The sequence below is a fragment of the Capricornis sumatraensis genome, chromosome 14 (assembly GCF_032405125.1).
Source record: "Capricornis sumatraensis isolate serow.1 chromosome 14, serow.2, whole genome shotgun sequence".
Classification (NCBI taxonomy): domain Eukaryota; kingdom Metazoa; phylum Chordata; class Mammalia; order Artiodactyla; family Bovidae; genus Capricornis; species Capricornis sumatraensis.
In genome coordinates this window covers 32912017-32936041 of record NC_091082.1, presented here as the reverse complement: position 1 = coordinate 32936041, position 24025 = coordinate 32912017, and the positions used below count along the sequence as shown (strand labels likewise).

The window sequence follows — 24025 nt, the reverse complement described above, 5'->3', positions numbered from 1 at the left end:
TGGAGGAGCTGCCCCAAGTCCAAGGAGTGGTGGCTGCGCAGGCACCAGAGGGCCTAGAGGAGCTATTCCACGTTCAAGGTCGGGAGGGGCGGCAGTGAGGAGATATCCCTCGTCCAAGGTAAGAAGCAGCAGCTGCGCTTTGCTGGAGCAGCTGTGAAGAGATACCACACATCCAAGGTAAGAGAAACCCAAGTAAGATGATAGGTGTTGCAAGAGGGCATCAAGGGCAGACACACTGAAACCATAATCACAGAAAAATAGTCCATCTAATTGCACTAGGACCTCAGCCTTGTCTAACTCAATGAAACTAAGCCATGCCCTGTAGGGCCACCCAAGATGGGTGGAGAGGCCACCCAAGATGGCATGGTGGAAAGGTCTGACACATTGTGGTCCACTAGAGAAGGGAATCACAAACCACTTCAGTATTCTTGCCTTGAGAACCCCATGAACAGTATGAAAGGTGAAATGATAGGATACTGAAAGAGGAACTCCCCAGGTCAGTAGGTGACCAATAGGCTACTGGAGATCAGTGGAGAAATAACTCGAGAAAGAATGAAGGGATGGAGCCAAAGCAAAAACAATACCCAGTTGTGGATGTGACTGGTGATAGAAGCAAGGTCTGATGCTGTAAAGAGCAATATTGCATAGGAACCTGGAATGTCAGGTCCATGAATCAAGGCAAATTGGAAGTGGTCAAACAGGAGATGGCAAGAGTGAATGTCGACATTCTAGGAATCAGTGAACTAATATGGACTGGAATGGGTGAATTTAACTCAGATGACCATTATGTCTACTACTGCAGGCAGGAATCCCTCAGAAGAAATGGAGTAGTCATCATGGCCAACAAAAGAGTCTGAAATGCAGTACTTGGATGCAATCTCAAAAACGTCAGAATGATTTCTGTTCGTTTCCAAGGCAAACCATTCAATATCACGGTAATCCAAGTCTATGCCCCAACCAGTAACGCTGAAGAAGCTGAAGTTGAATGGTTCTATGAAGACCTACAAGACCTTTTAGAACTAGCACCCCAAAAAGATGTCCTTTTCATTATAAGGGACTGGAATGCAAAAGTAGGAAGTCAAGAAACACCTGGAGTAACAGGCAAATTTGGCCTTGGAATACGGAATGAAGCAGGGCAAAGACTAATAGAGTTTTGCCAAGAAAATGCACTGGTCACAGCAAACACCCTCTTCCAACAACACAAGAGAAGACTCTACACATGGACATTACCAGATGGTCAACACCGAAATCAGATTGATTATATTCTTTGCAGCCAAAGATGGAGAAACTCTATACAGTCAACAAAAACAAGACCAGGACCTGACTGTGGCTCAGATCATGAACTCCTTATTGCCAAATTCAGACTTAAATTGAAGAAAGTAGGGAAAACAGCTAGACCATTCAGGTATGACCTAAATAAAATCCCTTATGATTATACAGTGGAAGTGAGAAATAGATTTAAGGGACTAGATCTGATAGAGTGCCTGATGAACTATGGAATGAGGTTCATGACACTGTACAAGAGACAGGGATCAAGACTATCCTCATGGAAAAGAAATGCAAAAAAGCAAAATGGCTGTCTGGGGAGGCCTTACAAATAGCTGTGAAGAGAAGAGAAGCAAAAAGCAAAGGAGAAAAGGAAAGATATAAGCATCTGAATGCAGAGTTCCAAAGAATAGCAAGAAGAGATAAGAAAGCCTTCTTCAGCGATCAATGCAAAGAAATAGAGGAAAACAACAGAATGGGAAAGACTAAAGATCTATTCAAGAAAATTAGAGATAGCAAGGGAACATTTCATGCAAAGATGGGCTTGATAAAGGACAGAAATGGTATGGACCTAACAGAAGCAGAAGATATTAAGAAGAGGTGGCAAGAATACACAGAAGAACTGTACAAAAAAGATCTTCATGACCCAGATAATCACAATGGTGTGATCACTCACCTAGAGCCAGACATCCTGGAATGTGAAGTCAAGTGGGTCTTAGAAAGCATCACTATGAACAAAGCTAGTGGAGGTGACGGAATTCTAGTTGAGCTATTTCAAATCCTGAAAGATGATGCTGTGAAAGTGCTTCACTCAATATGCCAGCAAATTTGGAAAACTCAGCAGTGGCCAGAGGACTGGAAAAGGGCAGTTTTCATTCCAGTCCCAAAGAAAGACAATGCCAAAGAATGCTCAAACTACCGCACAGTTGCACTCATCTCACATGCTAGTAAAGTAATGCTCAAAATTCTCCAAGCCAGGTTTCAGCAATATGTGAACCATGAACTCCCTGATGTTCAAGCTGGATTTAGAAAAGCCAGAGGAACCAGAGATCAAATTACCAACATCTGCTGGATCATGGAAAAAGCAAGAGAGTTCCAGAAAAACATCTATTTCTGCTTTATTGACTATGCCAAAGCCTTTGACTGTGTGGATCACAATAAACTGTGGAAAATTCTGAAAGAGATGGGAATACCAGACCACCTGACCTGCCTCTTGAGAAATCTGTATGCAGGTCAGGAAGCAACATTTAGAACTGGACATGGAACAACAGACTGGTTCCAAATAGGAAAAGGAGTACGTCAAGGCTGTATATTGTCACCCTGCTTATTTAACTTATATGCAGAGTACATCATGAGAAACGCTGGACTAGAAGAAACACAAGCTGGAATCAAGATTTCTGGGAGTAATATCAATCACCTCAAATATGCAGATGACACCACCCTTATGGCAGAAAGTGAAGAGGAGCTAAAAAGCCTCTTCATGAAAGTGAAAGAGGTGAGTGAAAAAGTTGGCTTAAAGCCCAACATTCAGAAAACGAAGATCATGGCATCCAGTCCCATCACTTCCTGGGAAATAGATGGGGAAACAGTGGAAACAGTGTCAGACTTTATTTTGGGGGGCTCCAAAATCACTGCAGATGGTGACTGCAGCCATGAAATTAAAAGACGGTTGCTCCTTGGAAGAAAAGTTATGACCAACCTAGATAGTATATTCAAAAGCAGAGACATTACTTTGCCAACAAAGGTCCATCTAGTCAAGGCTATGGTTTTTCCAGAGGTCATGTATGGATGTGAGAGTTGGACTATGAAGAAAGCTGAGCGCCGAATAACTGATGCTTTTGAACTGTGGTGTTGGAGAAGACTCTTGAGAGTCCCTTGGACTGCAAGGAGATCCAACCAGTCCATTCTGAAGGAGATCAACCCTGGGATTTCTTTGGAGGGAATGATGCTGAAGCTGAAACTACAGTACTTTGGCCACCTCATGCGAAGAGTTGACTCATTGGAAAAGACTCTGATGCTGGGAGGGTTTGGGGGCAGGAGGAGAAGGGGACGATCGAGGATGAGATGGCTGGATGGCATCACTGACTCGATGGATGTGAGTCTGAGTGAAATCCAGGAGTTGGTGAGGGACCAGTAGGCCTGGTGTGCTGCGATTCATGGGGTCACAAAGAGTCGGACACGACTGAGTGACTGAACTGAACTGAATTCACTATTAATATTTAATGTTTTATTAATCAATAAAACATTTTAACTTATGTTTGAAATTGACTTTTATTTTATTATATCTTATTTCATCCGTTTATTTATATTAGACATTTGATTTTGGCATTTTGAATTATAATTGCCTTACATGGATCAAAAATTCAGATTATCAAAGGTATATTCTTAAAATTTCTGTTTCACTACTGTTTCCTATTCTTCCCAGTGTCAACGTGCTGTCCTCAAAGCAGCAGCAACTATTACTAATCTCTTTTTTGTGTATCTGCCCAGAGATTTCCTTGGCATATACAAGGCAATATTTACTCCTCTGTCACACAATCTTTTTATATGGACAGTAATTTACTCTGCATATTATTCTTTCTTTCTGAAAGTTATTTCCATATCCATGTAGAGAGAATTTCTCACAACTTTTCTTTTCTTTACTATGAATTTGACAACTGCATTGCGTTCTGTTCTATGAAAGTGCCCTCCTGATGGACAGGGAGAGTATTTTAAGTCTTTTGCTATTACATTTATGATGAAATAAATGACTTTGCACATATGCTGTTTTGCATGAGCATATTCACAAGATGGATTGAATAGCTGTCATTCTTCAAGGAGTGTGTTTACTTCCAATTTTAATAGATACCATTAACCAAATTGCCTTCTATAAGGCTATTCTAATTTAAATTCCTGTCAGCTATGCATAAGAGTATAAGACGGCTTGCTTCTCCATAACTTTATCAACACAGGGAAAAATTATGTTGCAATTTTAAATTGACTTAGGGAAATTAATATTGTTTTATGATGAGTTTCTTAAAAACATGGCTTGAAGTTGCTTGTTTTAGTCTGTAATTCTGTCATTAGAGAACATTTTGCAATGCTGTATATTAATATACAGCTGTCAAACACTTCTCAGTCATAGTTATTTCTAGAAATTTTATCACTTTTTGTTGATAGTATGAATGGATTTGTCCATTGTCTTCTCTAATTTGTTGGTGTTTGCATGTATGAAAGTCATTTATTTCCACATATTAATCTTGTCCTCCATAATCTCACTGAATCCTCTCAGGTATATAATGTCTTTTCAGTTGATTCTCTTGGAACTTTTAGATAATGCTGATATCTAAAATTAACAAATGCTGATAATTTTACTTTGCTCTTTCCAGTTTTTACACTTCTCTTGTCACTTCCACTGGCTAGTTATTACAATGTTTTAAGCAATAGTAGTGAAATGGCACCCTTTTTATTGTTGACATGGTAGGAAAAACTTGTAGGGTTTTCCCATTAGGTATTAGCAATTGGTCTTATTTATAAATCTGGATTAGTTAGGGTTCTCCATAGATTTATTATGAAGAATTGGCTTATGCAGTTATGGAGGCTAACTCTCCCAATCTGCTGTCTGAAAGGTGGAGATCAAGGAAAGCCAGTGGTGGAATTCAGTCTACATCTGAGGACTTGAGAACCAGGGGAGACAATGATGTGTTAGTTAATTTCCCTGGCAGCTTGGTGATAAATAATCTGCCTGCAATGCAGGAGACACGAATTTGATCCCTGGGTCAGGAAGATCCCCTGGAGAAGAAAATGGCTACCCACTCCAGTATTCTTGCCTGGAGAATTCCATGGATGGAGGAGTCCATACATATGCATTTTTTTTCTGATAAATGCACACATGTGTGTAGTATCTCACTTTTTCTCCCTATTTTCAGTACCTTTTATCAATTCAATAATTTGAATAATGTCAAATATTTTTTCATCATCTGAGATGGTCATTTGCCTTTTTAGAAATATGATTATGATACATTTCCTTAATGGATTTCCTAATATTAAACTACTGGAATAAGGACAACTGAAATAGTTTTACTTTCTGGAGTAAGTCCCACTTGGTTATGATATATGATAATGTAGCACTGATATTTTTGTTGCTAATATTTTATTTAATATTTTGCACCTAAATTAATAAATATCACTCATATTGGTTATCATTTTGCTGTACGATAGGTTTTGTTATCAATGTTATGTTCAATTCTTATATTGAATCAGGTTTCAAATTTTCCATGTAAATTTATTTACATGGAACTAGCAAAAACATCTTTTGTGACTCTTATTTTCTTCAGTTCCTGTAATTATTTCCCACATACTAATTTTATTTATTTTTTATGACCTCTCCAAATTTTTTCTGATTAGGCAATCTAGTAATTTATCTAGTTTTTGCTCTTGCTTTTTGTTTTTTTTTCTCCCTAAGATCCAGCTTTTGGATCTGTTTGTTGTGCTATAGTTTTCCTTTTTTTTTTTTCTCCCCAACTTACTAATTTCTGCTTTTATCTTTATTAATTCATTTCCTTTATTTCCCTTCAGGGTATTTGGTTTGTTCTTTTTCTGATTTCTTGAGTTGCATACTTAACTCATTTAATTTGTTCTTACTTTCTGACATATCTATTCAAAGTTATTAATTTATAAGAATTAAGGGGTTTAAAAGTACACTTTGAAAGCATAACATGTTGTACAGACCAATGTCTGTCCCCTGCCCTTTCTCATCGGCATCTTCTGCAGTGCCTTTCACAGGAGCAGGCATGTACTGTGTTCTCAATAACTACTTGACTCAACAAATACGAAGTAAATAGATCCATGGCAGAAGAGAGTGCCCCTTTCCTTGTCCTTCTACTCTGCAGGACAAGTTTCGTTGTGTCATATTTATTAGTATACCCATGAGGTTTTGCTTCAGAAGAAGCATACACTGCTTTAGCCAAAATGATTCCCTTGCCAGCCAAGAGTCCTGAGGATTGGCTGTTCTATTTTTCAACAGACACATATTTTGATGAACTATTTGTGTTGGCACCAATGCTTCCACATTTCTTGCCCAAGAGCACAAAGTTTCAGTCCATTTGCAGATCTGCACAATAATGACAGCTTGTATTTATACAGGACCTATTTTAAAATAATTGTGAATTTAGAAGAGTCTGGTGTTTCTTCGAGTATGGCTTTCACCCTTTTACCATCCCAGAGGCAACAGGAAGAACAATACTGACACAAGGAGAAAATGGAATTCAAAGTCTCTTGCCAAAGGTTTTTATGTCCTGTCAGTGATGAAGAGGACCAAGTTGTGTGGGGTCTATGATCCTTTCCACATGAATATGGTCATTTTAAATAATAAATTTTATTTATGTTATATATTTTATATATTATTTATTATTGTATATATGTAGGTATATTTTACATGCTCATATATTAAACATGGTTAATATATAAAATCAGCTTTGGGTCATAATTTACATACAATTCACAATTTTCAATGAGAGAGATTTAACAAATTTATTCATAATTATATTTATAGTTATGTAAGCACTATGAGAATCCAGTTTTATCATCCCCCAAACATTCCCAACATCTTTTAAAGAGATTTTTCTTGCCTCCTTGGAGTCAAAACAATTCACTATATTCTTGGCAACTATTGAAGTACCTTCTTCCTGTCACTATAGTTTTACCTTTTTTAGAATTTCATCGAAATGGAATCACAAGCGTTTGCATCTGCCTTCTTTCACTTAGCATAGTTCTTTAAAGATTCATCTATATTGTTGCGTCATCGGTAGTTTGTTACACTCTAATGCTAGAAAGTATATTATTGTATGGATGTACTAGTTTATATAAACATTCACTGGTTGATGGATGTTCGGATTCTTCACAGTTTTGGGTATTTAAAATAAAGCTACCATGTACATTCATATAAGAATCTCTTTGTGAACATATGTTTTCATTCAGTTCAGTTCAGTTGCTCAGTCGTGTCTGACTCTTTGCAACCCCATGAATCGCAGCACGCCAGGCCTCCCTGTCCATCACCAACTCCCGCAGTTCACTCAGACTCACGTCCATCGAGTCAGTGATGCCATCCAGCCATCTCATCCTCTGTCATTCCCTTCTCCTCCTGCCCCCAATCCCTCCCAGCATCAGAGTCTTGTTTTCGTTACTCTTGAATAAATGCCTAGGAATAGAATTGTGAGTCATGGTACGTGCACATTGAACTTTAAAAGAAACAAATTATTTCCCAAAGTGGCTGTACCATTTTTGCATTTCTGCCAGCAAAGACTGTTCCAGTTCTTCCACATCCTCAGCAACACTTGATTTTAGCTTTTCTAATGGGAATGTAGTAGTTTCTTATTGTGGATTTAATTTACATTTCCTTAATATATAATGATGATGTGAATTATTTTTACATACTTTTCCATTTGTGTACCTTTGGTGAAGTGTCTGTTCAAACCTTTTGTCAGTTTTTAAACTGAGTTGTTTGTCGTTTTATTACTAAATTTTAAGTGCTCTCTATATATTCTGGATACCATATTTTAATTAAATGTATGTTTTGCAAATATTTTTCTTAGTCTGTAACTTGCTTTTTTGTTTTATTAACAATATTTTTCAAAAAAAAAAAACAAAAACAAAAGCAAAAGTGTTTGAATTTAATCCTTAGGTGGGGAAGATTCCCTGAAGGAGGGCACAGCAACCCACTTCACTATTCTTGCAAGGAGAATCCAATGGACAGAGGAGCCTGGTGGGCTATAGTCCATGGGGTTGCAAAGAGTTGGATGCAAATGAAGTGACTCAGCACACACACAATGCATGTTTTGTATATCTTATTTATCTTTGACTATTCCAAGTGCACAAAGATTTCGCCTCTATTTTCTTCTAGAAGTTTTATAGCTTCAACTTTATTTTTGTTTATGATCCATTTTGAGTTAATTGTTTATATTATTGAGGGAAAGACAAAAGTTTTTTCATTTTTTGAAATATGTGGATAATTCAATTTTTCCAGCATCATTTGTTATAAAATTATCCATTTCCATTTTTTTTGAAAATTAATGATGATATATGTTGGATTCTTTGTGACTGTATAGATGATTATGTTATCAACAATACAAGCAAATTTTCTTCTTTAATTCCAGCTGTGTACTCTTATTTATTTGTCTCCCCTTATTAAACCGGTTAGGACCTCCAGTACAAAATTGAATAGAAATGATAAGGGTAAACAGTTTTCCTTTATTCCCAAATTTAAGAGAAACATTCATCACCAAGAGAGACCTGTTGCCGCAGAAGGACTTGAAGGATGTTTAGGGCAAGATGTTTCTGAGGAAGTCCAAACTTACCTTTACTGAGAAAGAACACAGGACAAAAATCTAATTGCCATTTATGAGAAGAAATTCTCTGGCACGTTCATGTTCCTCTTACTACCAGATTTATGACAATCTTGTCTTTCTTCTTTTCCTAAGCTGATTCTCATCCAGAAGCTAGCTTATTATTCCAGGGTCACCTGTAATATAGTGATGGAATGAAGAACAGATCCCAGACATAGAGTTTCAGGCTCTTAAGCCTTGGGACTGGGTTGGGTCATCATGATAGCCTGTGAGTCCGTGTGGGAGAGCCTCCTTTCTAGGGAGGTCCAGTTCTGCTCCCTGAGAGAACTTTTGGTGCATTTATCCTGCTTCATCCTTACCCTTCCTCTGAGGTCCTTCTCTTGATACTGGCGCTTCTCCCTGCTATAGTGGTGAGAGGGGGGGCTTCAAGGCTAAAACAGTTTTTCCCAGCCATACCCAGGCCTTGGATTTCAATTTAGAAAACTCAGAAACAGGTCCTGGGGCTGCGATCTTTGTCCTAGAGGGTTTTCTTTCTGGTTGGTTGTTGTTTGTTTTGAAGAGTTGTCAATCATAGCTTCCTCACAACTGAAACATAGGCTGTCCCCCGCTCCTTCTGGGGCCATTTGGGTGATAAATAATTCCACAGAGGGTGCTGATTTGGAGGTCTGCATACTGAAGCAGAAAAAAGCACATACTCTAAATTATGTACCCCAATCCCAGAGGCTCGGATATTATTGGGGACAATCTCTAAGGCTGACTAATAGGCCATTTGCATGTGCAGAAGAAATACCTTCGAGTTCAACAGGGAAGAAAGGGATCTTGATGGTTTTTAGACACATTTGTTTCTTTGTTAGCAGGAGCTCTCCCAATCTGGCAGAGGGATGGTTTATTAGGAAGGCAGAGGTCAGGAGCTGGTTTGCTGGAAGAGCAAACGCAAAGTGACAGATTTATTGCTCATCAGGACTCCCGAGGGTAGTATCTTGGTATTTAGCTTTTCCTTATATGGGTGAACTGAGACTGAGATTGGAAGTTATCACCATACTCCCAATCTTGCACCACCCTTTCTGGGATCTTGTTCAGTGCATAATAATGGTGCATTGGTTTGACGCGGGAGGAGTTCTGTTCCCTAGGCCTCCAATGCTTGAAGACTTACAATCATCTAACTTTCTCTCTGCTGGCAAGGCCAAGAGGGATAAGAGAAAGCTAATGAAAACATCACAGTTCTGTTTCAATTAGTAAGTCAGCCTGGTCAACAAGAAAGATGCTACGGATTTTAATTAGTCTCGGGGGAGGAGAACAGAATGTTCTAAGATGTCCTTGTTCACCCTCATATTGCATTATCTGGGCCACAGGGTACATGCAAACTTTCCCCCAGGGCTCAGAATGTCTGCCTAGAAATAAAATTCAAATTCGCTGTTAACCTTTTTGCCACCATGTTGTTTCAAAACAGAAAATGTTCAATGGGATTAGCTTTAGAGATGCAAAGCCTGTCCAGTGTCTAAATACTGGTCAGTCTTATTCCTAGAAACCTCAGAGGACACAAATGTTGGGGGAGGGGAAATTCCATCCAGAAGAGTGGTCAGAAATAGCTGAGATGAAATCTAGGTCCGTGTTCCAATGCTGTTCACACAAATAATTCTAGAAAACAATCCCTTCACTTCTCTATACCTTGGATTCTCCATCCGTATAATGGGGCTGATTGTGTCCCCATTTTGCTTGGGAATCCTCAAATCCATGGCACAAATCCTGACTAACGTGTTTCAGGATATGCAAAGATCTCTCTATTAAATGATGCTGTCATGTTCCATGAGCTTTTCTCCTCCTTTTATTTTCAACTTGTGAACTCACATCTGTTAGGGTAAGCTAAGTTCTTCTGTGACACCTAACCTCCAAATCCCCAAGGCTTATTTCTTACTTTCTTAACAGTCACCCTGCTTTCTTTGATGGCCACCTTTCAACAGTGGTGAGAATCTGAGTTGCTTACATCTTGCAACTTTGCTATCTCAGTGGCCTTTGCTTCCAGCCATAGAGGCAGGAGAGAGCATGTGTGGTGCTTCCATTCCCCCTTGACTGCCCTGGACAGCAAACACTATGTATCACTTTACACACACTTATGCCCATGAGCCAGAGCTAGTCACATGACCCCATCTTAAGTGCAAGGGAGACTGGGAAATATGCAGGAGCTTGTGGAATATTTGGGGAGCACTAGTGGTTTTGTCACATACCCTATGAATGTCATTTGTTATGTTAATGGGAAACCAACTTGCGAGGCGCTACGAACTAGAGATATAAAGATGCAGAAGAGCCAGGTCCAACCTGAGGAATTCATAATTGGGAGATGGGTGTAGGGGAGATGGAAACAAGTAAACTACTGGGCTAGTCACAGTTTCTTGGAGGGATGAAGTGTGTAGGAGAGGCAGGAGTGATAAACTTTATGACAAGTAAGGCTCCATTGGGCATGAAAGAGGTCCTTTGGTTCTTGAAGGAGGATCAGGTCTTTCCCAGGTGGTGTTGGGCTGAGTGGATCTCATGGTAGAGAAAAAGGAGCTTCAAGTCAGACTCCCTTTCTTTTTAAGCCATAGTCAACAGGGGACGCTCTTGGCTCTATTTTGTAGGTCCCAACTAGTATTCAAAATATGCTTGCAATTTGCCCCCAAATTTCAAAGAAGAATAGAACAATCTGTGGTCCTATTTTGGTTTGTTTTTCTGGAAAAAAAAAAAAGAAGACAGAGAACAGAAAATAGAATCCATATTGACTTAAAGAGGATATTTTGCACTATTGAATAGGGTTGAGGCTTGCACTCATAAAAATGAGTTAATAGATATGCTGAAGCCTCCATTTCACAGCTCCCAAATTAACGATTAAAATGAAAAATCTTAAAGGCGGGTAAGAAGATGGAATAAAATCTTTGAAGCTAGAACTGAGGCAAAGTGAAATCACTCAGTCATCTCTGACTCTTTGCAATGCCATGGACTGTAGCCTATCAGGCTCCTCCATCCATGGGATTTTCCAGGCTAGAGTACTGGAGTGGGTTGCCATTTCCTTCTTCAGAGGGTCTTCCTGACCCAGGGATTGAACCTGGGTCTTCCGCATTGTAAGCAGACACTTTACCATCTGAGCCACCCAGGAAGAACTGAGGCAAGGCCCTCCTAAATTACTCCCTGCCAGGCTCACTCAATAACATTGCAGGTGTCAGGAGTGGGCCTGTGTGCTGTGGTATTCAACTATTTTGCATAAAAGCTTTGATAGCTGCCTCTGCCAGAGAGTCCCTCCCTCTCACTGATTATTTACAACTGCATCGCCCGGGGAAGACTAGCATCACAGCCTTTGAATCAGGATCCAAGCCCCAAAGCACTATTTCCAGAAAACAACTCGATATTATAGCCGAACCCTCTGGATGGTACTGTTTTCAGAGGCTCAGACAGCCGCTCTTGGTGTGGGTCCTTTCAGAAAAGTCATTGGTCAAAATACCTTGTATCTGTACTCGTTGTTCAGTCACTAAGTCATCTCAGAATCTTTGCAACGTCATGGACTGCAGCAAACTCCTGGAGTTTGCTCAGATTCGTATCCATTGAGTCACAGATGCTATCTAACCATCATATCCTCTGCCATCCTATCTCATTTTGCCTTCAATCTTTCCCAGCATCAGGGTCTTTTCCAGTGAGTCGACTGTTTGCAACATGTGGCCAAAGTACCGGATTTTCCACTTTAGCATCAGTTCTTTCAATGAATATTCACCTTTGATTTCCTTTAGGATTAACTGTTTTTATCTCCTTGCTATCCAAGGGACTCTCAAGAGTATTCTCCATCACCACAATTTGAAAGCATCAATTCCTCAACACATATGTATAGTATGTAATTATTTGCAAAACACCTTTACTTATCCATTAAGTGAGTCAGTTAAAAAATAAAGACCAGTGTCCAGGAGTGTGTGTGAAATGAACATTTTGCATTATTACGAGAAAATATAAATTTCTGCAGCCTTCTTGGAGCAGTTTGACAGTGTCTGCTTTTTATTTCTTTAGATTTTTTATCCACACTGTGTGGCATGTGGGATTTAGTTCCCTGTTGTTCAATCGCCCAATTGTGTCTGATTCTTTGTGACCCCATTGACTGCAACACACCAGGCCTCCTTATCCCTCACCATCTCCCAAAATTTGCCCAAGTTCATGTCCATTGCATCAGTGATGCCATCCAGCCACCTCATCCTCTGATGCCCTCTTCTTATTCTGTCTTCAATTTTCCCCAGCATCTGGAACTTTTCCAATGAATCAGGTGTTCATATCAGATGGCCAAAATACTGGAGCTTCAGCTTCAGCATCAGTCCTTTCAACAAGTATTCAGGGTTGATTTCCCTTAAGATTGACTGGTTTGTTCTCCTTGCTATCCAAGGGACTTTTAGGAGTCTTCTCCAGCACCACAGTCCAAAGGCATCAATTCTTTGGCATTATGCCCTCTTTACGATCCAGCTCTCACAACTGTACATGACCACAGGCAAGACCATAGCCTTGACTATATGGACCTTTGTCAGCAGAGAAATGTCTCTGCTTTTCAACACACTTGTCTAGGTTTGTTATCACTTTCCTGCCAAGAAGCAATCATCTGATTTCATGGCTGCAGTCACCATCTGCAGTGATTTTGGAGCCCAAGAAGAGGAAATCTGTCACTACTTCCACCTTTTTCCCTTCTATTTCCCATGAAGCAATGGGGCCAGATGCCATGATCTTAGTTTTTTAAATATTGAGTTTAAAGCTGTCTCTTTCACTCTCTTCCTTCACCCTCATCAAGAGGCTCTTTAGTTCCTCTTTGCTTTCTGCCATTAGAGTGGTATCATCTGCAAATATGAGGTTGGTATTTCTCCCGCCTATCTTGATTCCAGCTTGTATTTCATCCAGCCTGGCATTTCTCATGATGTGCTCAGCATACAGGTTAAACAGACAGAGTGACAGCAGACAGTCTTGTTGTATTCCTTCCTCAGTCTTGAACCAACCAGTTGTTCCATACAATATTCTGACCATTGCTTCTTGATCACAACAAGTTTCTCAGAAGACAGGCAAGATGGTCTGGTATTTCCATCTTTGAGAACTTTCCACAGTTTGTTATATCCACATAGTCAAAGGTTTCAGTGTAGTTGATGAAACAGAGGTAGATGTTTTTCTGGAATTCCCTTGGTTTCTCTATGATCCAGTGAATGTTGGCATTTTAATCGCTGATTCCTCTTCTTTTTCTAAACATAGCTTGTACATCTGGAAGTTCTTGGTTTGCATAATGCTGAAACCTAACAAGCAAAATTTTAAGCATGACCTTATTGGCATGGGAGATGAGTACAATTGTCTGATGGTTAGCACATTCTTTAGTCCTACCCTTCTTGGGAATTGGAATGAGGATTGACGTTTCCAGTCCTGTGGCCACTGCTGGATCTTCCAGATTTGCTGACATGTTGAATGCAACACCTTGATGGCATCATTGTTTAGAGTTTTGAATAGCTCTACTGGAATTTCATCGCATCCAGTTTTATTAAAAGCAGTGCTTCCTAAGTCCCATTTGACTTTGCACTACAGAACGTCTGGCTCTGGGTGACTGACCACACCATTGTAGTAATCGTTTCATTAAGATCTTTTACTGTACAGTACTTCTGTGTATTCTTTCTATCTCTCCTTGATCTCTTCAGCATCTACCAGGTTTCTACCAATTCTGTCCTTTATTGTGCCCATCTTTGGGCAAAATGTTCCCTTGATATCTCCAGTTTTCCTGAAGAGATCTGTAGTCTTTCCCATCTGTTGTTTTCTTCCAGTTTTATGCATAGTTCATTGAAGAAGGCCTTCTTTTCTCTCCATGCTGTTCTTTGGAACTTTGCATTTAGTTGGGTATACCTTTCCATTTCTCCCTTGCTCTTTGCTTCTCTTCTTTCTTCAGCTATTTGTAAAGCCTTCTCAGATAACCACTTTGCCTTCTCTTTTTTCTTTTTCTTTGGGATGGTTTTGTTCACCATCTCCTGGACAATATTATGGGCCTCTGTCCATAGTTCTTCAGGCGTGCTGTTACCTAGATCTAATCTCTTGAATCTATTCATTACCTTCACTGAATATTCATAGGGGATTTGATTTAAGTCGTACCTGGCTGGCCTAGTGGTTTTCCCTGCTCTCTTTAGTTTTAACCTGAATTTTGCTATGAGAAGTTGATGAGCTGAGCCACAGTCAGCTCCAGGTCTTGTTTTTGCTGACTGTATACAGCTTCTCCATCTTCAACTACGAAGAATGAAATCAGTTTGATTTTGATATTGACTATTTGGTGATGTCCATGTGAAAGTCATCTCTTGTGTTGTTGAAAGAGAGTATTTGCTATGACCATTGCAGTCTCTTTGCAGAATTCAGTTCCTGACCAGGGACCAAACCCGTGACCCCAGCATTGGAAGTTTAGAGGCTTCACCACAGGACCGCCAGGGAAGTCCCAACAATGTCAGTTTATTTTAACCTAGCAGTCACACTTCGAAGAATTTATCCTTCAATGGTGTTTGCTCAGAAGCTAAACATGCAAGTGAGTTTATTATAGTGTTCTTTGAAATAGAAAAAAGCAAGGGAAAACTCACTATCTCGTGAGGACTGTCCAAATAGCCCATGATACACAGGAACAATAAAACTAAGCATTTATTAAACATGAGATAAATCTGATGTCCTGATATGGTAGGATGGCTATGATAAATTTATCAGTGAAAGTCCAAGTGCACTAGTGCCCATGCATGTGTTATACATGTGTGTGTATGTGGGTATGTGAGTGTGTTATGTGTGGCTCTGTGTCATCTGCTTAAGCATAGACATTACATCCAACATATCAGAGGTCATTTCTTGGGAGTGGGTTTGAGGTGAAGAGAAACATTAAGTAGGTACTTTACCCATTTCCTTACCAAAATAAAATAAAATAAAATAGCAAAATTGACCTCTTTCCCTGCTTTATAAGTGTGAGTTTATCAGAGGGAAAGCAAACACCAATGAACACACTCGGGGTCACCCTATCCCCATCTGGTCCCCAACTAAGCAGCATCCTAAGCCGGTTGCTATAGGTTCCTAATTCCTTACAAAACAGCTTTATCTGGACCTTGACAATGGTGGATATCTGTCTATAATTTTGCACATATGCTAGTCATTTGTGAAAACTGCTCTTTTCTAAGGATAAATGTATAGATTGCCACCTGTGTCTTTTCTTTACATACTTGTGGTACATGTAATTTTTTAAAATTTGATGAGCTATCTTTTCAGAATCATAGTTCCCAAATATGCTTGCACATTGGAATCATGTGGAGAGCTTCAAAAACTGTTTGTGAGTTCTACCTCTGCAAAATCTTGGTTTCATTGGCCTAGCTAGGCATAACAGCAAGGCTTTTTTTTTTTTTTTAATTCTCAAGAAATTCTAATATATAACCAAGGTTGAGGGCCACTGTTCTAAAATTTAGACTCACTTGTGAAACTTAATGCCTTTTATTTTTTAAATAATACTTTTTTTCTTGAAATCTTTTTAAAGTACCTTTTGTGGGGCAAGTTATTTACAGAAGTCATGTATTATTTTATAATTGGGGAAGAAGAGGGAATTCCAAGGCTGTCTAGTGGTTAAGACTCTGTGCCTCCAATGCAGGGGGCACAGGTTCAATCCCTGCTTGGAGAACTAAGATCCCACATGCTGTGCAGCACAGAGTAAAACGATAAAAAGGAAAAGAATAAAGAAAAATGTAATCTATGTAAAATATAATCATATAGTTATATGATTTTGGAAAGTAGATTTTTTCAACACTGTGAAAGAGATGACAATGAATTCATCATATCTGTTTATCAGCGAAGAACTTGGAGCCCAGAGAGCTGACTAATTTCCACAAGCTCTATAAATCCTAAATGGGAGAGCTAGATTCAAACCTGGTCATCTCACCTTAGGTAAGATCCTAGAATCTTTGTAATTATCTTAGGTAGTTTTCATAGGTCCTAGAATCTTTGTAGCTATCTCACTGCCAGCACCACAGGGCTAGGATCTGGCTATGAATGAGCTTTCTTACTAATCAGTTGTAGGAAGCTGGGAAAAGAAAAAAAAAAATCCAGTGGAAATAGCTCTGGGTTAAGACTGACAAAATTTAGGCTTCAAACCTTGCTCATCTACTCTCAGCTGTGTGACTGTCTGCCGACCTCTCTGGTCTCAGCTCTTGTCGCCTTCCTCATTCATATCTGCTTGAACTCCCCACTGTGCTGCTCTGTATGGAGCAGCCATTAGCCACGTCTGTCTATTATGACTGAAGTTTTAGTTTGATTTCAATTTAAATTGTGTGAGTACACTCAGTCGTGTCCACCTCCTTGAGACCTCATGGACTGTACCCTGCTAGGCTCCTCTGTCCAGGAAACTTTCCAGGCAAGAATACTGGATTGGGTTGACATTTCCTCCTCCAGGGGATCTTCCTGGCCCAGGGATCAAACCCGAGTCTCTTGCATCTCCTTCATTGGAAGGTGGATTCTTTCCTACTGTGCCAATTTTCGATTAAAATTTACATAGCTAATATAACTAGTGGGTCTATATTGGCAATGTGGGTCAGAGTGATTTTACAAGACACCCCACTCACTGAGATTTGTTTCATAACAGGAAACAGTATTTGATAACACTGTGCTTATAAATAGCGTAAGAAGTAAGTCTGACGGAGAAAGACAAATATCATATGATATCACTTAGATGTGGAATCTTAAAAAAGAGATACAAACATTTAGAAAATGGAAAGAGACTGAAAGGCTTAGGGAAAAAACCTATGGTTACCAAAGGGGAAAGTGGAGCAGGGAGGGATAAATTAGGAGCTTGGGATTAACAGATACACACTACTATATATAAAAGAGATAAACAAGGACCTATTTAACACAGGGAACTATATTCAATACCTTGTAATAACCTATAATGGAAAAGATCTGAAAAAAATATATATCCATATATGTACATATAACTGAATCACTTTGCTGTACATTCAAAACTAAACATATTGTAAATCAACTCTACTTCACTTAAAAGTAAATTGCCCGAGCACCATTACATAGAGCATGAAATAAAACCCATTGAGCACAGCATTTCCAATCCAGCTGCTCTGTCTCTGCAGTTACAGTCCAGCAGCACCAACATAATCATCATGTGCAGAAACACCATCATTTTTCTCATTCTCTCCTGTCTGCGTCCAAAGCCTGCCAGCATTCTCTTTTCGAGGATTCTGCCCATCCTTCAAGGCACAGCTGAATACACCTCAATTAAGAATTCCACCCCCACCAGCACTTCTACTGCTCACTCCTCAGCTTCCCAGTGAAATGAGTCACTTCCTCTAGCGCTTCCAGCATCCATGTTATTACACGATGGTTAGTGATTCAGGTCTGATGGGGAGAGAGACAGTTCAATGCAGTTGGGTCAGTGCTCTGATGGAGAGAGACCAGGATGCCCTGGAGAAGGGACTATGGTAGCCAGGCTGGAGAGACTGGATCCTCTGAGAACAGATGTGAAGACAGGGTACGTGAACAAGAACATTTATTAGGGGCAATGCCTGAGAGAGAAAACAGGATGGGGAGCTGGAAGTGGCTGAAAGGACTGTCAGACCACACCACAGACATGCCACGGATTTCAGAGCAGCATCTGCCCTGAGCCAAATGCGCCCTGTCATCAAAGGATTCGAGGTGCATTTACCATTAACCATAGAATGTGACACACTAAGTAAAATACCTGTGATTAAGCACCATACAAATCACAGTTGTTTTTATTGTAAACCTCCAGAAACTATTATAATGATAACATCAGGAGAACATCTCAGAGTTAACAAGGAGACCCACAGATGGAAATTAACCAATTACACTACAGATGTTGTTTTGCAAATTGAATAAGAGATGGCATGCAAAATGAAGGCTTTAGTTTTGTTATCAAAATCTCCTTCTAAGTGAATTTAGATCTTGGATTGGGTAACTGGTGGTTCTGTGAAACTCCTTTCCCCCTGGGTCTTCAACAGTGTAAACAACCACACAATAAAAGTATCTGCCATGTGCTTATCAGTGTGCTAGACGCTGTGGGAAATTAGGACCGTAAGAAGAGGCTTGTGCTGTGTAGGAGTACATTGAGGAGCTGAGACCATACTCATCAGTGACATAAGGATCAAGAAACAGGACTGGATATAATGTTGAGAGACAAAGCATCACCTGCTCAGACAAAAGAAATGGAGCCTGTCCTTAACCAGGAAACCAGGCAGGACATGCCATAAGACTGTGTTATGTCACTCTCCTTAGGGATAAATATTTGAAAGACCTTAGAAATGACAAAAACAAAATAAAGATGGGAGTGAAATCAGTGAGATGGAATGCAAATCTGTAATGAAAATTTTGTCATTAGTGGCTGAGTAGGATCTTCCTTGGGGTTTTGAACACCGAGCCCCAGCAGTCGCCCAAGCTTCTAGAATAAAATCATGTTTCATTCTGAGTTTCTGAGCCACTGACCTGAGCTTTACTCACCGTGTCCTTCAAGCTTCCCAGGTGAGGGGCAGTTTCTGTGCTCTTGCAGCCATAGATGGGTCTAATCGACACTCCCACCCCCAGCCTTGGCCTCAGATTCCCTTTGCAGGGAGAGGGAGGCTCTGGCTGAGTCATCCCAGTGATAAATGCTGTAGTCACTCTAGGGAGGTGTCCCCAGCTGCCCCTGCTGGAGGACAACCAAGTGAGTAACCCTGTCCGTGTCACGTGGTCCTGGAATGAGGCTGGCTCCTGACCATGCCAGGTCCGTGCAATGAGTGAGGCTGCTTACAACACACACACTGACCCTGACAGCTCCCTTGAGGAAATAGCAGGTTTGTCTGGGGGTCTCACAGACTTAACAATTGAAATTGCAGATGAAAGGCTCGTGAGCCAGTGAACAGGCAACCAAAGCTGATGCAAGTGAGTTCTTAGAGAAGAAAGTTCTTAGAGAAATATTGCCTGGGAACCTCTGGGAGGAGATTTCCGGGAATTATCTTCTGCTTTCTTGCACATTCCCTCACCCTTTCCAACACGGCCCTTATGGCTGATACAAGAGCATCAGCAGCTTGCTTGCCCAGGGGAGAGAAGAGAGAGAAATTCAGGATGATGGAAAGGCTAAAAGCCACCATCAGAATCAGAGTTTGGAAATCATGTGACCTAAACCTCCTCTCCTTGGAGTTGGCCACAGTGACTGGAGTTCTGGGGAGCCCATACAGCAGATCCAACCCAGACTTTGTGCAGTCTCACCCCAAAGAAATTTTATCCCAAGATCTTTGTATCACTACAGGTGTGGTTTGAATATTTGCTCTGGGCTTTAGCAAGTCCTTCAACATGATCATCCATGTCATTCCTTTGGGTCTCAACTGTGTACTCCAGTCCCCTAAATTCTCATATTCTCTTTCTCTCCCTTTCTTCTCATCCTCCTTCACATCTTCCTGTCTCTTTCTGTCTCCCCCTTCCCTTCTCCTTCTCTCTTGTTCCCTTTCCCAGATTGATGTCTGTCCCCTTTAAGCACTTTGTTTTATTACGGTCGTGAGTTTCAGTGGCTAACTTGTCCTTTCTCTCTCTGTTTGCACCCTCTTCAGTGTCTGTTCAGAGGTCTGGGGTGCCTGTGGCAGCAACCCATCAGCAGACTGCAGAAGATACAGAGGCTCCCTGCCCCAGGGGCTTGTCATGCAGCAGCCCATAGGTTGTCATTTTCAATCGGAAACCATTCTGTTTTCTGGTGTCAGAATAAAGGTCAGTGCTCCCCAGACTTAAAGTAGGGAGAACAGCATCAGTTCTGAATCTGAGGATGGTGACAAATTGGAATAACTTGTGTGTGTGTGTGTGTGTGTGTGTATGTATGTATGTGTGTGTACACATGTGTGAGTGACTGTTTGACTTCCAAACTCTTTTCTTCTTCAACCCCTTTTTTTCAGGATTTTTGTGGACAAGATGCCCCCATCGATTCTGAATAATAGCCAGGGACATCAGACAATGTGGAGAAGACTCTGCTCAGTTTACAGATGGGCAATGGAACCTGAGACAATTTGCTGAGTTTCCCAGATGCTTGGTGGTAAAATAGGGTTTAGAGATTAGTTCTGATCCTCCACCACCAGGGCCCCTTCTTCTAGAACAGATAAGATGGGCCAAGGTTTATACATGTAAATTGGTGCAAATAGAGGGCTTTGGATTAGGAGCTAGGAAACCTAGATTCCAGATGCAGTTCAGCCTTCACCAGCTCTGGCATCAAACAAATCAACTCTTCCTTCTCTGAGCTTCAGCTTCAAAAATCATCAAGTCATGAGTTTAGATGATTACAAAAGTGTCTCTAAACCATGCTATTCCAAAAGTCTGGATCCCTACAACTAAGGGAATGATTTCAGAATGAACAAGATTCTGGTTCTTTCCATCTGGCTCAGCTATGGGGTGGACTTGCAGCACTCAGCCCCGATACTCAGCGCCCCTGGTGAACCATAGGGATATTGTCCAGGTTGATCTCTCTGGAGATACAACAGAAAGCAGCCTAGTTGTGTCCTGCTTGAGTATGGCCAAGTGTCTCACTGTACCTCTTCACCTGGATGATATAGGGAGATCTTCCAGAGTAAAGATCTCTTTGCCATTGAACTTCACAAAAAAAAAAAAAAGGTTATCTAGTATGTTCATTTACTAGAGTTCCTTTACCTCAAGGTCTCAGGTGGCACAGCGGTAAAGAATCCGCCTGCCAATGCAGGAGACTCAAGCGCTATGGGTTTAATCCCTGGGTCAGGAAGATTGCTTGGAGGAGGAAATGGCAACCCACTCCAATATTCTTCCCTGAGAATTCCATGGACTGGCAGGCTCCAGTCCATGGAGTCTCAAAGAATCAGATATGCCTGAGCAACTGAGCACACACACACACCTGAAGTTCACCTATCTGGGCAAGTTACCTATGACCACTGATTAGAACATTGGCACAGATGAATTAAACAAATCAGCCCTTTGTCACCTACTTCGGTGAATAATTGTTCAGAGAAAACGGGACTCAGTGGGGTAGAAAGGCAAACAGCTAAAATGAAGTGTCTAGGGAGATTCAGACAAGCTCATGATGGCAGTGAGGGTGACTAAGAGGAGTGTGGGCCAGTGGGGAGTAAAGGAAGCATTGCTGAAAATAAACATGACCTCTATGGCCAGGATGCTTCAGAATTCGCGGTGTTTCAGAGAGGAGGACTAGAAGTCTTGGGCCTGAAGCAGAGGCCTGGAGATTACTTAGCTAGTGTTCTGGTCCCAGACAATAAATTACCTCTGTCATCTAGAAAATAAAACTATATCCTTTCCCATTTATTTCGTTCCCACTATGTACCAGGTATTGTTTCTAAACCTCACAACAAGCCTGAAAAATAGATATAATGGTCTCTATTTTATGTGGGAACCTGTGGCATAGAGGGGTCATTTGCCCAAGGCTCAGGTTTCTCTGACCCCATGACTTTTGTCCTCTGCCATAAGGCCCATCCATGTGAGTTTTACAGACTTCTAAGGACGAGTGCTAAATAGTGTGTTCCTTGGACTCTGCTGATAGTCCATAGAACTGATACCAAGGAAGATCCTAGTGTTGGATCGAAAGCTCCCCTACATCCAGACCAAGTCTCCTTTCCTTCATTGAGGATACAATGTTTTTGCTATGCTTCCCCTGCATAAAGATAACATTCTTGGTCTTGATTTTGGGAAAATAAACTTTTGGCTTTAATGGATGGTACTTGTGTTCCTCATGCTGTGATTCAAACTGTGGGTTCTTGGGTGGATTTGGAAAGGATGGTCAAAGCCCTGCCTACCGCGAAAGCCCGTATATATATATTACACAGACACACACATATGCATGTATGTTTTGTTGGTTGTTGTTTTGTCATTAAGTCATGTCTGACTTCTTTGTAACCCCATGGACTGCAGCCTGCCAGGCTCCTCTGTCCATGGGATTTCCCAATACTGGAGTGGGTTGCTATTCCCTTCTCCAGCGGATCTTCCCGACCAAGGGATTGAACCTGTGTCTCCTTCATTGGCAGGCAGATTCTTTACCACCGAGTCACCTGGGAACCCCATATATATATGTGTGTGTGTGTGTGTATGTATATGTGCATATATAACTGAATCACTTTGCTGTACAGCAGAAATTAACATTATAAATCAACCATATTTCAACAAAAATTCAAACAAGATTTTTTAACCTAATAATCCAAAATAATTCAGGTAAAAGATTTTCCTCAGCAAAATATCTTCTACATGTTATGTATCTGTTTGGGGACAGTCTATTTTGGTCCAGACTGTGAAGGTTATATATAAAATCTCCAGGCTCTACTGTATTGTGTTGTTGAGACCTTCTTAGGTATTTTATGGTTGACAGGAAAAATGTTAGAACATCCTATAGCTCTGACACTAAATCCAGACCATCATTTCACATGCCCAGAACGTGATAAATCCATCGAGAGTTCCAAGTTCCCCACAAGCTATGTTCCCTAGGCACCTTTTCCTCCTGCCTCAGGGGACAGGTGATACCAGTTGTTTTGTTATCCTCTCCTCACTCTCTTTTCATTTCCTTTAATTTGAGCTTTTTAAAAATTTAACTTTTTCCAATTTTTTTTTTTTGCAATTTAGCAGATAATTATTAAGCAAAATTTATATATGCACAGCATATAGTACTGTCTATAAAAGTTGAGAACTTTCCAATTAAGATATTTCTTGTTTAAAGTAGGCCTCCACCTCTACAGTAGAATCTAAGTTTAATTTATGGTCTCTCTTGTTAAATATTGCAGTTATAGGTTAGTTGGTCTTCCCTGGTGGCTCAGCGGTAAAGAATCTGCTTGCAATGCAGGAGATATAGGTTTGATCCCTGGGTCAGGAAGATCCCCTGGAGAAGGAAATGGCAACCCCTTGCTGTATTCTTGCCTGGGAAATCCCATGAACAGAGGAGCCTGGTGGGCTATAGTCCACGGAGTTGCCAGAGTTGAACACAACTTAGCAACTAAACAACAACATAGATTAGTACTTTATAAAGGCAAATACAGGAAGATAGGTAGGTAGATTTTTCGTGTGTGTGACAAACTGAAGAATTCTTATTTCCAACTTTTAACAAAATGTGAGACTATAAACATACCTTCATCCATGCTGAAGTTAAAGATGGTCTGTCATTAAGCTTCACTTTTAACTTCAAACGTGACTTAAACCCAACCACATCATATTGAATGCAAATGACAAACACTACAATGATAAGGCAGAGAATGTCAGACTAGATAAAAAGGCATGTCCCAACTTCATGCTGTTTAAAATGTAATTTTTTATTTTTAAAAATTTGTCCCACTCTCCTCCCTTTTCCCCTTTGGTAGACATAAGTTTGTTTTCTGTGTCTCTGAATCTATTTGTTTTATAAGTGAGTTCATTTGTGTACATTTTTTTAGGATTCCACATACAAGTGATATCATACG

General features: G+C 40.4%; 1 non-coding gene across 1 annotated transcript; it reads right to left on the bottom strand.

The window, feature by feature from the left end:
* Positions 1-11646: 11646 nt before the first annotated feature.
* Positions 11647-11718, bottom strand: TRNAC-ACA (transfer RNA cysteine (anticodon ACA)). Its single transcript has one exon. It is a non-coding gene; the product is annotated as a tRNA-Cys (tRNA).
* Between the last annotated feature and the right edge of the window lie 12307 nt (positions 11719-24025).